Source organism: Anser cygnoides, chromosome 3, assembly GCF_040182565.1.
Source record: "Anser cygnoides isolate HZ-2024a breed goose chromosome 3, Taihu_goose_T2T_genome, whole genome shotgun sequence".
NCBI lineage: Eukaryota > Metazoa > Chordata > Aves > Anseriformes > Anatidae > Anser > Anser cygnoides.
This window is the reverse complement of record NC_089875.1, coordinates 17418373-17432153: the sequence shown is the minus strand read 5'-3', so window position 1 is coordinate 17432153 and position 13781 is coordinate 17418373. Positions and strand designations below refer to the sequence as shown.

Below are 13781 nucleotides of genomic sequence, written 5' to 3'. Positions count from 1 at the left end.
GCTACTGCGGTTTGCTGCTGTTGTGTCTGGTTTTGTATGCCAGTAATAGCCTCCAACTCCCCACAGCCTGTATCCTGATGGACTCATTTACTATATGTGTTATAGGGATGGTATTTATGTGCTTCAACAAGGTTTATACAGTGAATATATATATATACAGCTTCTGGGAGACTTTGTGAAAGTCAAAGAGATGTTAGAGTAAGTGCTTCTAAGTGGTTGTCTTGGACTCTAGGCCAGGCTAGGTGGCTGCAGAAGGCTTTGCAGCTCCTCTGTGGCCTTGCTGGGAGGAAAGGGGACAAAGAAGACCTCTTCTGCAGCAGAGCACCAACGTGGACAGCCTTTGCTTATGGGTATGAACATCAGTTCCATGGTCCAGATCTAAAGGCAGAGGTGCAATTGCAGTCTTTTTTTTTTCTCTCTTTTTTTTTTTTTTTTTTAATGGGACAGAAAGCCCAGCTTCTGGAAGGGGAGGACCTAATTTTTTTGGAGTGCAAGTGAGGAAATATGTTTGAGGAGCAGTATTTTTAGCATGTGTTTTATCACCCTGTCACCTAAGAGGAAAGCCCTTTAACCTGCCTCCAACATTCGAGAAATCAAATGTGAAGGGTTCCTTGTTATTTCTGAATATTGTAGCCAAAGAAATGCTGCACTTGTAGGCATGCTCATTTTCTTGGAGATAACACTGTCCTTGAAACAGGCACTCAGTCCTGTACTCTTCATTAGATACTAGTAAAACCTTTGGCATAAATATTGCATGTTATTGTCCAGATGGTCTCATTTCTGCTTTCAGCAAAGCAGAAAATTATGGAACATTTAATATGGGCAATTTTCTTTTCCTCCTTTTTTTTTTTTTTTTTTTTGGTTTATGTCAAAAGATGAGAAGGAAAATTGTGTTTATTTGAGAAGTGCACTACTTCAATATGGGCTAGAAGATGAGTATCAGGTAGGCCTTATCCAGCGCAGTAAAAGCTTATGATGGTGCCTTTGTTGTCTTTTCATAAACTGATGCAGCACCAGGTCATGAACTTGTTGTGGAAACACTGAGTGGTTTCCTCTGGGTCTGTAATGACTTGAAGAGTCTGAAATGAGAGAGAGCAGAAATAGGGGCTCCAAGCTGCTGGCAATTTGTTGTGTCAAGGGCACCAGCTCTTCTGGAGCCCCCTTATCTGAGCCAAGGACTTGGCTCCTGCCTGGACCCCAGTGCCTCTCCTTGTCTACATTGGTGTATGCAATAGGTCGTATACATACAATATATATACAATATATATTAGTAGATATTATATATATATATGTATTTGTATACAATAGGTGTACATAGGTGGACACATGCTAAATTAAAGTCTGAGGAAAGAGCAAGCAAATGAAATCTGAAGGCATATTGTGTGACAAATGGGAGGTCAATGAAAGCTGCCTTATTTGCCCAAATTGTGCCGGCAGAAAGAATAAAGACAATGGGATTTTACCTAAGTCTTGTAATACTACAGCATGGAATAAAATGCAAGTTTCCTCTCACCTCTGCTCAGTCAGGATTAAAAAAATACAGGTCGTGAAACAGCAGACATGACCTCCTGTGCTAACCTGATATGCTAAAACATGATCTAAACACCATTGTTACTTCTTATGGGCCTTGGTAAAAGGAATTTTCTCCAGAGAGATGTCATCTTAAAATACAAGGTCTTGATATTTAATTTGAATCCCTCCAGGCAGACTTTTCTGTCAGCCTTAACTCCTTTGATTTCGATAGCACTTTGTGGGTCTGGACGCACCAATCCAGATGGGGGTTAGTTTTTTATTACACATTGGTGTAGTACATTTTCATACATTTTGATTAAACAAACAAAAAAAACTCAACCTCAATTAATATTTTTTTTTTCATATTTCACTCTCCTTTGTGTGTTCCTTGGTCCCAGTCTTTATCTGATGATCTCAGATACTGACACTTTAATTTTGGATCAAGTAACAGAAATAAATACAACAGGGTGGTAAACAAAACTTTACAGGTTATTTCCACCTCGAGACTCCAGTCAGTGTCTCTTCTTTTGAAGGTGTAGCTCCACTTGACCCATGAGGCTATCTCCTTTTTTTTATATAAAGGATGATAACCTGTCCACATTTAGAGTACCCCATGTCACTTAACACCCGTAAATACCACTCAGAATGATGCTTGTTTCAGAAATCCTTATTTAAAAAATAACATGGGGTGAGATGCTACCATGTCTTAGGCATTGCTGCAAAGGCAAGATAGTGCAAGAGACTACATATGCAAATAAATGGAGTTTATTAATTTTACCTTCTTGGCAATCCATTAGTGATGCCAAAATACTTTAGATTTGATTTCCACATGTGCACATACATAAACCTGCCTTTTAGGTCTTTGGAATATTGGTAGAAATGTCTGTTTCTGATAACTGAAATAGTAAAGGGTGGTACATCTTCACACTGCTGTTATTCATGTTGGTTATTTATTGGTGAGGTATGTACTTCATTACTCTTGAAACTCTGGTTGATTAAGTGCTGAGGGTGTCCTCCTGCATGCTGTAGGGTGGATTCTGTAGCGTGGTTGCCCATCTTGCCTAAGTTACATAAAAATTCCTCAGGAATGAAAATTCCAGCAAGGAATAAACTTGGGAAATAAATGGTACACTGAATTTGCCATTTGCGTCTACTCTGCAGCTTGAGATGACTTTTAATTATTGAAAGGAGACAGAATGTAAGTCAAATCTATCTTTGTTTCTTTCCCTAAAGCAAATCTGTTCTGTAAATTTTCCTAGGTGATGACTATACCAATATTTCCCTGGTATAGGTTCTGGTTTCTTTTGAAAATTTTGTTAGATGTTTGAGATGTAACAGAATTCAACTGATTTGAGATTTTTTTCATCAGTTAACTCAAAGCAGATTGTTCAGTCTTTCCATTTAATGAACAAGGACAGGGACATACACACTTTCCTCTGCTACAGGCATATATCTAGAAAAATAGTATAGCAGTTAAATAGCCTCACCAACATGAACATTGAAAAAAGCTCCATCATATTTGTTCATGTTAGGAAAACCCGTGTGTTCATTTTCTTGGGGGTCAAATACACTGGTTAATGCCTGATGGCAAAATTTGCAGTCATCAGCTAGACTGCATCCTCCTGTTTATGGTAAAGCCCTTCCTGAGGCAGAATAGGTGGTACCTGCATTTTAGCCCTTTGTGTGAGCAGTTGGGAGAGCATGGGATGAGGTGCGTGGACCTGGCTGCAGCACCTGGGATGCTTGGAGGGAGAGAAAGTCATACTTAAAATGTCCCATCCTGTCTCATTATGCACATGTGTACCTGGCAAAAACTAGGAAGGTAATTCTTCAGTGTGTTCAGAGATATGAACTCTGAATATCTTCCATTTGGCATCCACTGTTGCTCTCAGCATGGGCAGCTTCTTTCTTCTTTTCTTTTGAAGAGAAGAGTTGTTATTTATTACAATATTAGCACATTTTTTGAAAATGTGCCACAAGAAATATTCAAAGAAGTAGGAAACTGAATGTTCTAGCTGTCGATTACAAATGTTTTTGGCCAGTACATTCAGGCACAGAATGGCATTTGCTTTTAGGGGCTTTCAAGGGAATAATGGGAACCCTACCGCCCTAAGAGAGAATTCAGATTTTGATTGCTGAGGAATGAGGTATTTCATCTTGCACCTGCTCCAAGTGGGAAATGGTTTCAAGTATTTATTTAATGCCTGTGAAAAAGAAACCCTGTAAAGAGAAGAAAAGGTATAAAAAAAAAGAGAGAGAGAAAAGGAAAAAATCAGTTTCTTAACAGGATTTTAAAACACAGCCAACCATGTGGTGGTGCTAAAGTTACAAAACATGAATCCTCCCAGAACTCTTACAAAATGTGCAGAATGTGGACAGATGAGATATGACAACAAGTACAAATTATAGCAGTGGCAAACCAGTAAACATGGAAATCTGAGTAAATCAGTCATTTCAAATCTATTTGCCAAACTCTGTGTTTATCCTCTGTAAAACCTCATGATCTCCATGGGAAGCACTTCAGAGCAATCTCTGCAGGGCTTTTGCTGGGTGGAGTTAAGAATCAGGATATTCCACAGCAGGTTTTTGCAGACATTACAGCTAATCTTTCAGCCTAATTGAAATGAGCAATAATGATACATGCATTTTTTTTTTTCTTGAGTACCCAGTTCCAAATTTGAAACTGTTACATGAGCAGAAATTGAATACAAGGAACAGATAGATTAAGCACTTTTAGTTTAACAGTAAAAAACTGATTGCAATATTTCATTTGTGTGTTTATTCTTCATCTCCCAGGTATACAGTAGGGATATAGGGATTACATCCCTATGTGGATATTTTAGTATTTTGGAAGAAAAAAAGTGTTTTTTAGAGATGTCAGATTGGCTTTCTTTCTTATGGCTTCACCAGTACAATCCCATTAATTTCAATGCAGTCACTCTTGTGTGTGACAGTGCAGGATTTGTCCTGCAATCTCCAATCTTTTCCTGCTTATTTTTTTCTGGCCCACATTCCTCAAATCGTGAAAGTGCTCTGTTTTATATAGGCTAGGTAAGCCATGTTACAGTGGAAGCAATAAGCAAGTTTTAAACTGAAAGCACATTAAGAAATCAAAAGTAGAATTTTAAATTAATTTCCCTTCCCTTCTCTAGTTTAGTCTTTCCTGATTATTTATATATTCGCAGTAATTTATCTACCTCTAATAAACATTGAGATATGTTTTGGCCAACTGTCTACCATGAACCCAATATCTTACTCCCCACAGTAATGGTGATGGGGTTGGGGGGGTAAGCTCAGCTCAGACATCATCATTTTGTGAGTGGAGCTATGATTGGTTTTTTTTGTTGTTTTTAGCTTTTTTTCTTTTTTTTTTTTTTTGGGGGGGGGGGGGCATATACTTCACCCCACGTGTCTACACTGCAGTTCATCTGCCACTTTATTGCTCCAACACTCAGTCTTCAGGGCTTCAGAAAAGACTTTTCATAGACTATTCATCCTTACTACCCTGACTATGTTTTTTCAGAAGTTCAGAAAACTATGCCAATTCTTTAATTTTCTTTTGCTGTTCTTTCCTCCCTCCACCCCTTTTCTAGAGCATTCATGAATGTGTGGGACAACAGATTTTGCAGCCCAGATCCCCTGAGAACTCTCCTCCTGACTTCTCTCCTAGCCATGAACTGACTGTTTATTATTAATCTGTTTCTTGTCCCTTAATCAGGTGTTAATTCAAACAAGGTGCTTCATTCCTATGTAACCACAGCTTAGTTTCCTTAAAAATCTGTGGAGAGGGACTTTGTTGAAAGCTTTTACAAAAGTATATTATATCAATGGGATCATCCGTGCCCATGTGCTTATCGCCTTCAAAGAGCTCCAAAAGGAGTTTGAGACTTCAATAAGACTGAAGATTGAATAGATAGTATTACAGAAATATCAAGTATTAATAGTTGTTTTAATAGTCCTAACAGAGCTCTTTTTCATTTTCCTTCTTTGTGTTAATGTCTTTTTCTCTCCTTTTGAGGACCTGGGCAAAAATGTAGATATTCATCTGCACTGCAGATATTTGGTTGCCCCTCTCAGGCATCTCCTTCTGATGTCTCAGCCTTTGCTCTTTGCAAGTTGTCCCCATGTTCTGTTTGTCCTCCATCCTGTTTGGGCCATGCTGCAGGAGGAAATCAGTCATACTAGGAGAAAAATGTGCTGCTTGGGGGTTGCTTGTTTTAAGCAGAGAGGGAAAGGACTTTCCTGCAATCACTTGATATCCTTATATCTTAAGGAATGACAAAGAGTGATCTCATCACTTGGCTGTAGCCCAAAATAATGTCTCAGACATTGATCAATCACTGATGTTCCAGAAAACAATGCAAGAAATCTGGCTGTGCGCATAAACTCTGCATGTTAGAAGTCTCTTCCTGACACATGGCCTGAACACATGACCTCCTCCGAACACATGACCTCCTCCTAACATATGACCTGAAGCTCTTGCAATTACTTTGCAATAAAATAATTGCAAGGATCTGCCTGAGAAGTTGTCTTGTAGATGCTGTGCCTCACAAGTTTCAGCGCATCTGGATCTGGCTTGTTTCTAGCCCCCACATAAAGCTCTCGATTGCTCATGTGTCATTACGATACTTGTCCCTCTGTTTCTCCTCATTTTGAGTGGGATTTCCTATCAGAGTTACATAGAAGCATCTCTCTCTAGGTCTTACAGGCTACTATGGATGTGCTTGATGGATGTACTGGAAAGTATTTCACTCATAAATCAGTCTTGTTCCCCCACTCGCCCCCCTTTTTTCTCCTTGGTTGTAGTTTTTCAAGTCTTTTCATGGAACTGCAACATCCTGGAGGAAGTAGGAAGAGGAACAGAGCTTTCTTCAGTGTTTCCTAGCTAACCTGATATACTATGCCCAACATTGAGAAACCCATCTCTGGAGGATTTTTGAATTAAAAAAAAATCATAAAAAGTTGAACTTAAAAGCCTAAACATGGTTTGATTTCAGTTTGATCCCACTGTTAATGAGCCCATCTTTTATGCACAGTTTCTCTATCTTTCCTCTGATGTACAATAACAATTCCAGGTAGTTTCCTGGGGAGCTGTAGAATCATTACAGGGGACCCACAATCTGTGGGTGACCCTCCTGGTGAATGAGGGAAAGCCTGTTGATGTGGACCACCTAGATTTCAGAAAGGCCTTTGATACCGTCTCCCGTAGTATTCTCCTGGAGAAGCTGGCAGCTCATGGCTTGGGCAGGTACACTCTTTGCTAGGTTAAAAACTGGCTGGACGGCCAGACCCAGAAAGTGGTGGTGAACGGAGTGAAATCCAGCTGGCAACCAGTCACTGTGGTGTTCCCCAGGGGTTGGTGTTGGGACCCATTCTCTTTAATAACGTCGTTGATGTTTTGGATGAGGGAATTGAGTGCATCCTCAGTAAGTTTGCAGGTGACACCAACTTGGGGGGAAGTGTCGATCTGCCGGAGGGTAGGAAGGCCCTGCAGAGGGACCTGGACAGGATGGGTAGATGGGCAGAGGCCAATGGGATGAGGTTCAACATGGCTTAGTGCCGGGTCCTGCACTTTGGCCACAAGAACCCCATGCAACGCTACAGGCTTGGGGCAGAGTGGCTGGAAAGCTGTGCAAAGGAAAAGGATCTGGGGGTGCTGATTGATGCTTACCTGAACATGAGCTGGCAGTGTGCCCAGGTGGCCAAGAAGGCCAACAGCATCCTGGCTTATATCAGGAATAGTGTAGCCAGCAGGACCAGGGAGGTGATCGTCCCCCTGTACTTGGCTCTGGTGAGGCCTCACCTTGAGTGCTGTGTTCAGCTTTGGGTCCCTCACTACAAGAAGGACGTCAAGGCCCTGGAGTGTGTCCAGAGAAGGGCTACGAAGCTGTTGAAGGGCCTGGAACACAAGTCCTGTGAGGAGCGGCTGAGGGCACTGGGGTTGTTTAGTCTGGAGAAGAGGAGGCTCAGGGGAGACCTTACTGCTCTCTACAACTTCCTGAAAGGAAGCTGTGGGGAGCTGGGGGTCGGCCTCTTCTCGCACAGGTAACTAGTGACAGGACTAGAGGGAATTGTCTCAAGCTGCGCCAAGGGAGGTTGAAGTTAGAAATGAGGAGACATTTCTTCTCAGAAAGAGCAGTCAGGCATTGGAATGGGTTGCGCAGGGAGTTGGTGGAGTCACTGTCCCTGGGGGTGTTCAAGGAACGGCTGGACGTGGTGCTTAGGGACATGGTTTATTGTGTGACATTGGTAGTAGGGTGGTTGGACCAGATGATCTTGGAGATCTTTTCCAGCCTTAATGATTCTATGATTACTTGAGCCACATGAGACCTTTTATATTTACTTTTCACCATCCCATTTCCAAGTTTCTTTTACATTCATTTTTCTTAGGTTAACATTTATACTGATTTAGAGCGTTTTAGTTGGCAAATAATAATATGCCCCAGTCTAGTGGGAGACTTAAGGAGGGGTGTGACTTACTGACATTGAAGTCCAGGTTTATACCTGTATAGTTCCTAGAATCAGTATTTTCCAACAGCAGGGACAAACCCCCCTTTGATCCTGGTGCTCCAATGCAAATTTTTATTGCATTCCCAAACATTGCTGCATTTTGACTTCTGCAGCATTATCCCCCTAGTCCTGAGCCACAAGAAAACCATGGTTTTCTCTCACACTGTTCGTGCTCTGACAGTCCCCAAAGCATTTCTACTTCTCTCTGTGGCTGAGTGGTGGCTCAGAGATTGTTTTTTAAAAATCAAAAGTTAAAAGTCTTTTTTTTTTTTTTTATCTTTTCCAGCCTTGAAAACGTACTAATAATGTGGGGTTTGGTATTTTTGCATATAATAACAATATCTGTTTGCCTGTGTTGCTTTGACTGGAGAAAATCGTGGTGAAGACCTACATTACTCATCCTGTGCTGAGCAAGATGTGCACTTGGCTCTGTTGACTTGGTGCTCTGGGGCACCCTGATAGAAGAAAAAGACAATTATATCACAGTGGCAAAACAATAGCTTCTGCTTATTCTTCACCTAAAGCATGAGAGCCTAGTCCCAAAACCATTAAAGTCAAGGGAAGGATTCCCTTTGTTTTGCTCAGTTCTGGATCAAAGCCACTGTACAGAGGCACATTTTTTTCAATAGGTTAAAAAAATATAGTAACTTGCAGATTATTATTTTTGTATTTAAAATGAAGAATAATAGCATAGACTTACTATTCCCAACCCAGCTATGCTGAAATACTGAGAGTACAGACATTTAGCAAGAACTCAGATGAAATATTTGAAAAAAATAATTTATTGGTCAAAACCCACAGTATTAGGGAGACTGCAACTATTCATGAGTAGACAGTGAATTTGAAAAATAGGGCAAAGGAAAATGCAGGGGGGGCATTTGTTTAAAAAACTAGAAAAAATAATTTTGAGCTTTTTAAAGCATTTCATTTAGAAATGTGGCTTGATGTAATTTAAAAATACTGGCTTAACCCAAATCAACTGCAGTAAGGGTTCTCTTTTCCCCAGTATAAACCTTTTGCCTCCTTCCCCAGTTTTCTAACTTAGCCAGGCAGGAGTTTAATTGCCCAGCTGTGATTGTAAGGAAACTGTTCAACCATGGAAATTGCCATTGACTGCTTTGTGGCTGAGCCAGAAAAGTGAACCACATATACTCCTATTAACTTTTAGTCTAATCATTTTTTTTCTGCATGTTATGGAGAGTCATGCATACAGACATCTGTGTTTAATAGAATGAAGTTCTGAGAGCACTTCTTGATTCCCATTGCTTTCATCCTCGCTGCCAGGGTTTTCAGCACTCACCGGGAAGAATTAAGGTGCTTCCTCTCCTGGCTCTGCTGAAAGGCATATTGTTTATTACATGTTGATGCAAATTAAGCCATCTGCCTTTGTTGTGACAAAGAAAATTAGACTTTGCTGTAGGAATAAAAGCTCCCCGAGATTGGAAAGACCAGCTCCATGGACACATATTGCCTGGCTGGGGATGTGAAGATGTGCCTGTTCATGGAACCAGAGGTCTCTCAAACCATCTTTAACCACATTGTAGCTCAACACCACTATGGGATGCCCTTCACATCAGTGGAGACGCAATACCTCTGGGATGTGACCTTTGCTGTGCTGTCTCTATCACTCTCACCCCTCTCATGCCCCCTTTTGGACACGAGGAAAATGGGAGCAGCTTTAAGATTTTCCACTCAAGTGCCTGTCTCCTGCTGTCATCATCTGGCTACACTGGGGAGCTGACAATTACTTTCTGTTTCAGAATGACTGATACCATCATTTTCACAGTTCCAGGACCCAAAGAGTCCTCTAGCGCCAGGAAGGGAGGGGTGGAGGTAGCACAGCTTTACTGTGTCTGTGTGAGCACACCTCATCTGGGTCTTCTGTACTGCACAAAGCATTATTCAGCATAAAAAAGGCCCACTGTGTCCAGTCAAAGGTTGGTTTGGTCCATGCCTTTCCTCTGCCAGCACCAAGAGCAGATACTTAAAAAAAAAAAGTTTTGAGGAATAATATAAATCTGTATCTATCCAAGTTTCAGGAATCAGTAGGACAGATGTCTCCAGAGGCATAGGCTGCTCCGCAGTCCTCAGATGTAATGCTTTCAGATAAATTTCTACCATGGATTTGTCTGGTCAAACCCATTTATACCATGAGCTTTTGTGACATCTGAGCCATGAGTTCTATGCTTTAATTATATGTTGTGTGGAGACAGTACTTCCTTCTCTGTGTTTTAAACCCACTGTTGAAAAATTTTATTAGGTGCCCTCTAGTTTCTGGATTATGGACAATAGTTGTTAACCTTTCCAGATTGGCTTTCTCTATGGCCAAACATGATTGCCAAACTTAACACGCCGTACATGTTCTCTCTTTCATGTTTTTCCCAGGCATGAAAGTCTGAGCTATTTCACATCTCTTTTGTGGAGCCATTCCTGACTTGGACACAGCATGAGATTTTATGTTCATGATGCTTCCTCCTTTGGGGACAAAAGAGGATAGCAGAACTGCATGATACCCAAGATAAAGGTATGCTATGAAGCAATATAATTTGGCGTGATGATGTGTGCATTTTTTTTCTCATTTTCTTTCCTAATCATTCTAAATATTACACCAGTATTTTTTATTCCTGTTGACGACTGAGCTGATGTTTTCAGAGAAGGTTGTAGAGTAGCACTAAGTTGAGTTAGCTAATATCCTGTTGTTTTCCTTGTACGCCTTAAGTTGTTTTCTCTATGTACATAACTTTGCATATCTCATGACAATATTAACAGCCTGGTACAGCACTGTACACAGAAACAGCTGCTGAGATTCATCTGAGCACTTAGTTTTCCATCATTGGTTCTGTCAGGAATAGTAGAGCATGCAGACTGGTCAGAGAATGAAGCGAATGAGCAAAGACATCTGAGATCATCACTCCCAGACCTGCGAGTGGCAGACAGTGTAAAAAGGTTCACCACAATTAGCAGCACAGTTAGAGACATTTCTGTGCTATTTTTTTTTTGATAAATTTCTTTACATTTTGTTCATTTTTTTTTTCAAAGCAGCCTGAGAAAACAGTGGAAATGTATCAATTTCTAAACATACAATAGCAAATTATTTAGAAAAAACTTTTTTTTTGCAAAAAGTTTTTATGCTAACTTAAAATCAAAATGAGAAGTTGCATTTGACCCAGTATATAAAAATATTTCTTTTAAGAACAGATATTAAAATGAAAATTGTTTTGTAGTTATCTAGATTTAAGTGTGACACTGTGAGAACAGAATACTGCAGAAACAATTTCTTCAGAAACATAATCATCCAGTTCACTCCTGACTTCACAAAACAGTTTGATCTACGAGGCAGAACTCAGGAGGTCTTTAAGCTAGCATTGTACAAAGTATCAGGTGACGGGAAGGCAAAGATCATGTTTTCACTTATGTGAAAAGCCACTGAAAGCAATAGTTGTAAACCCACTTTGATGCGTTGTGCGTGGTAACAGACAAAGAGCGAAGGTTCACCCCATCCCAGGACGAGTGGGGTAAATTGCCATTGGAAATGTCTCCTTCTTTTTGTCCAGTACCTCCTCCATAATCCTAGCTTAAGATGTTTTGACAGACCTAAAATAACACAGGTTAGGTAATTAACAGGGCAACACTCAGAGGAGAAAACCAGGCACTAGAATTTGATTGACACTCCAGATAATTTAATCTCTGTGACTCATTGCCCATCTTTGTGAAGTGAAATAACATCCTTTCACCTCACTCAAGTTTTGTGAAAATTCACCCAGGGAGAGACAGGGAAAGGCTTACACATTGTAACACCCAGCACTGCTGCTCCCATTTGGAGGTGTAACTGCAAGACAGATGGAAACTTGTGCTTGCTTCTTGTCTGATTTGGTAGGTATTGGATTAGGTTATGTCCAGTGGAACAGCTTCAAAGAAATAGAGAGGGCAAGCCCAGCTGCAGCTGGTACCCTTTCATCCTCTGCTTTGATCTGTATTTGAATGAGAGGGGAGAGAGAAGTTCGAATGTTTTCTGGGTGGAGAGGGAACCACACGTGGTTCTTGTGTACCTTGTCCTGAGCTCTCAGATAAAAGGGGAATCAACACTCTGCTCTTCTGTTTCTCTTTTGTGAAGAGTCCGATCCCATAAACGTGCTCTAGCAGTCCTCGGGGAAAGCAGGCAGGAGAGCCATGAGTTTGCTTATCTCAGTGGGGTCTAGGAATGAAGAATATGCAAAGCCATTCTGCATAATCAGGACAAACATCCTTGGAGCATGCCTAGATCCTTAAGGATATTTACTGACAGATGTGGAATAATTAAGACCTGAGAACCTGAGACATCTCCCAAGTGAGGTGGAATCAGAGAAGGGATTTTGAAGACACGGTTTTTGTACTCCAGAAGATTAAGTACTTTTGCAGATCTAGACCAAACATTCAATCATTGGTGCCCTGCTGAAAGCCTCCAAGGAGCTTAATTCTGTGGAAAATATAATGTGTAGCTGGGTGCTTAAATAGTATGTTACACAGGGTGTGGACTGAGATCATATGCATAGATTCAACTGCAGGATGGCCTAGCTTTTACATACTTGAATAGAAACATTGCCATAAATTTTAGCTATATTGAAAATATTTTCTGTGACTGATGCTGTTTTAGAAAGGCAGTAGATGAGCACTGCTGGGTTTGAGCATGAACAGTATTTAATGTAACGGCTTTGCGTGACTTGAGTCTTCTCAGGGTAGGAGCTTCTGCATGAACAGGCATCATGCTATTGCCTCATGTTTTCATTGAATGTGAGAGCACAATTGTATTGCTGAGAATAATGATAACACTGTACAACTCACTGAGTTTTAAGAGTCTGACAAAGGCCGTTAAAGATCAAAGTAAATAGGGGGTACAGAATGTGAGGTTTTCTAACACCTCCCAGTCCCACAGTCATCGTTCAGGATACTCCCAAGGTCACAACACCCTTGGGAAGCACTGCCTTGGGTCAGAAGAAGGGAACATTTTGCAAAGGACTCCTGTGACAAATGGCATATACTCACCTCCAGCTGCTCGCAGAGAAAAGGCTCTTCTATTTTTTCAAATCCATTAGGAACATAAGAAAAACTGCCAAAGAGATTATCTTCCTGGGAAATGGAGCACTGGAGAAGGAATGCGACATTTTAAAGCACATCTACTACACCCCGGCTGAGTCATGTCACTTCTAAATGCCTTGGAGTAGAACGCTTACCCACCCCATCATTAAATTATGAGTATTAATGGGACTTACAAGAGTGCATCCACAGGGAAATACACTTCATCTCTCTGTTTGTTTCCCTCATGATGACACTGTATACACTGTATGCTTTATTGGCAACAGATCCTTTTCATTTGAGATGTATAAAGCCTTATTTACAGTACAACAGTTTTAATTACAGATACCAGAGTGATAAAAGGGACAGAAAGAAGGGAGTACTCCATAATTGTCTGTCCTTCTCTCTGATCAGCAGGACTCCACTCAGTTTCCTCACAATTGCTCCCCAAAGGAAGGAAAAGTATATAAATATGTAAGATGAGATTTAATTACTGAAAGCACATCAAAAGTTTTATATGTTTCCTTGATTGAAACCTTCCCTGGAGTCATGATAAGCATCTGACAGAAAAATAGGCCACTAATTAGTAAAGAAAGTAAATGATACTCATACATGGCAATATCTGCTTTAATAGAGTTAGAAAGTGTTGGTATTGATTTGCAAGAAATAGTGCTTAAGGACAAGGGTTGCAAGATGGACCCCAGAAG

General features: G+C 40.6%; 1 long non-coding RNA gene across 1 annotated transcript in view; it reads left to right on the top strand.

The window, feature by feature from the left end:
- LOC106043152 (uncharacterized) overlaps nt 1-13781 on the top strand; it is a 66948-nt gene that overhangs the window by 28657 nt on the left and 24510 nt on the right. Inside the window, exon 2 of the long non-coding RNA XR_007168876.2 lies at nt 10408-10546. This is a non-coding gene — a long non-coding RNA (uncharacterized lncRNA). The remainder of the gene's footprint in view (nt 1-10407; nt 10547-13781) is intronic.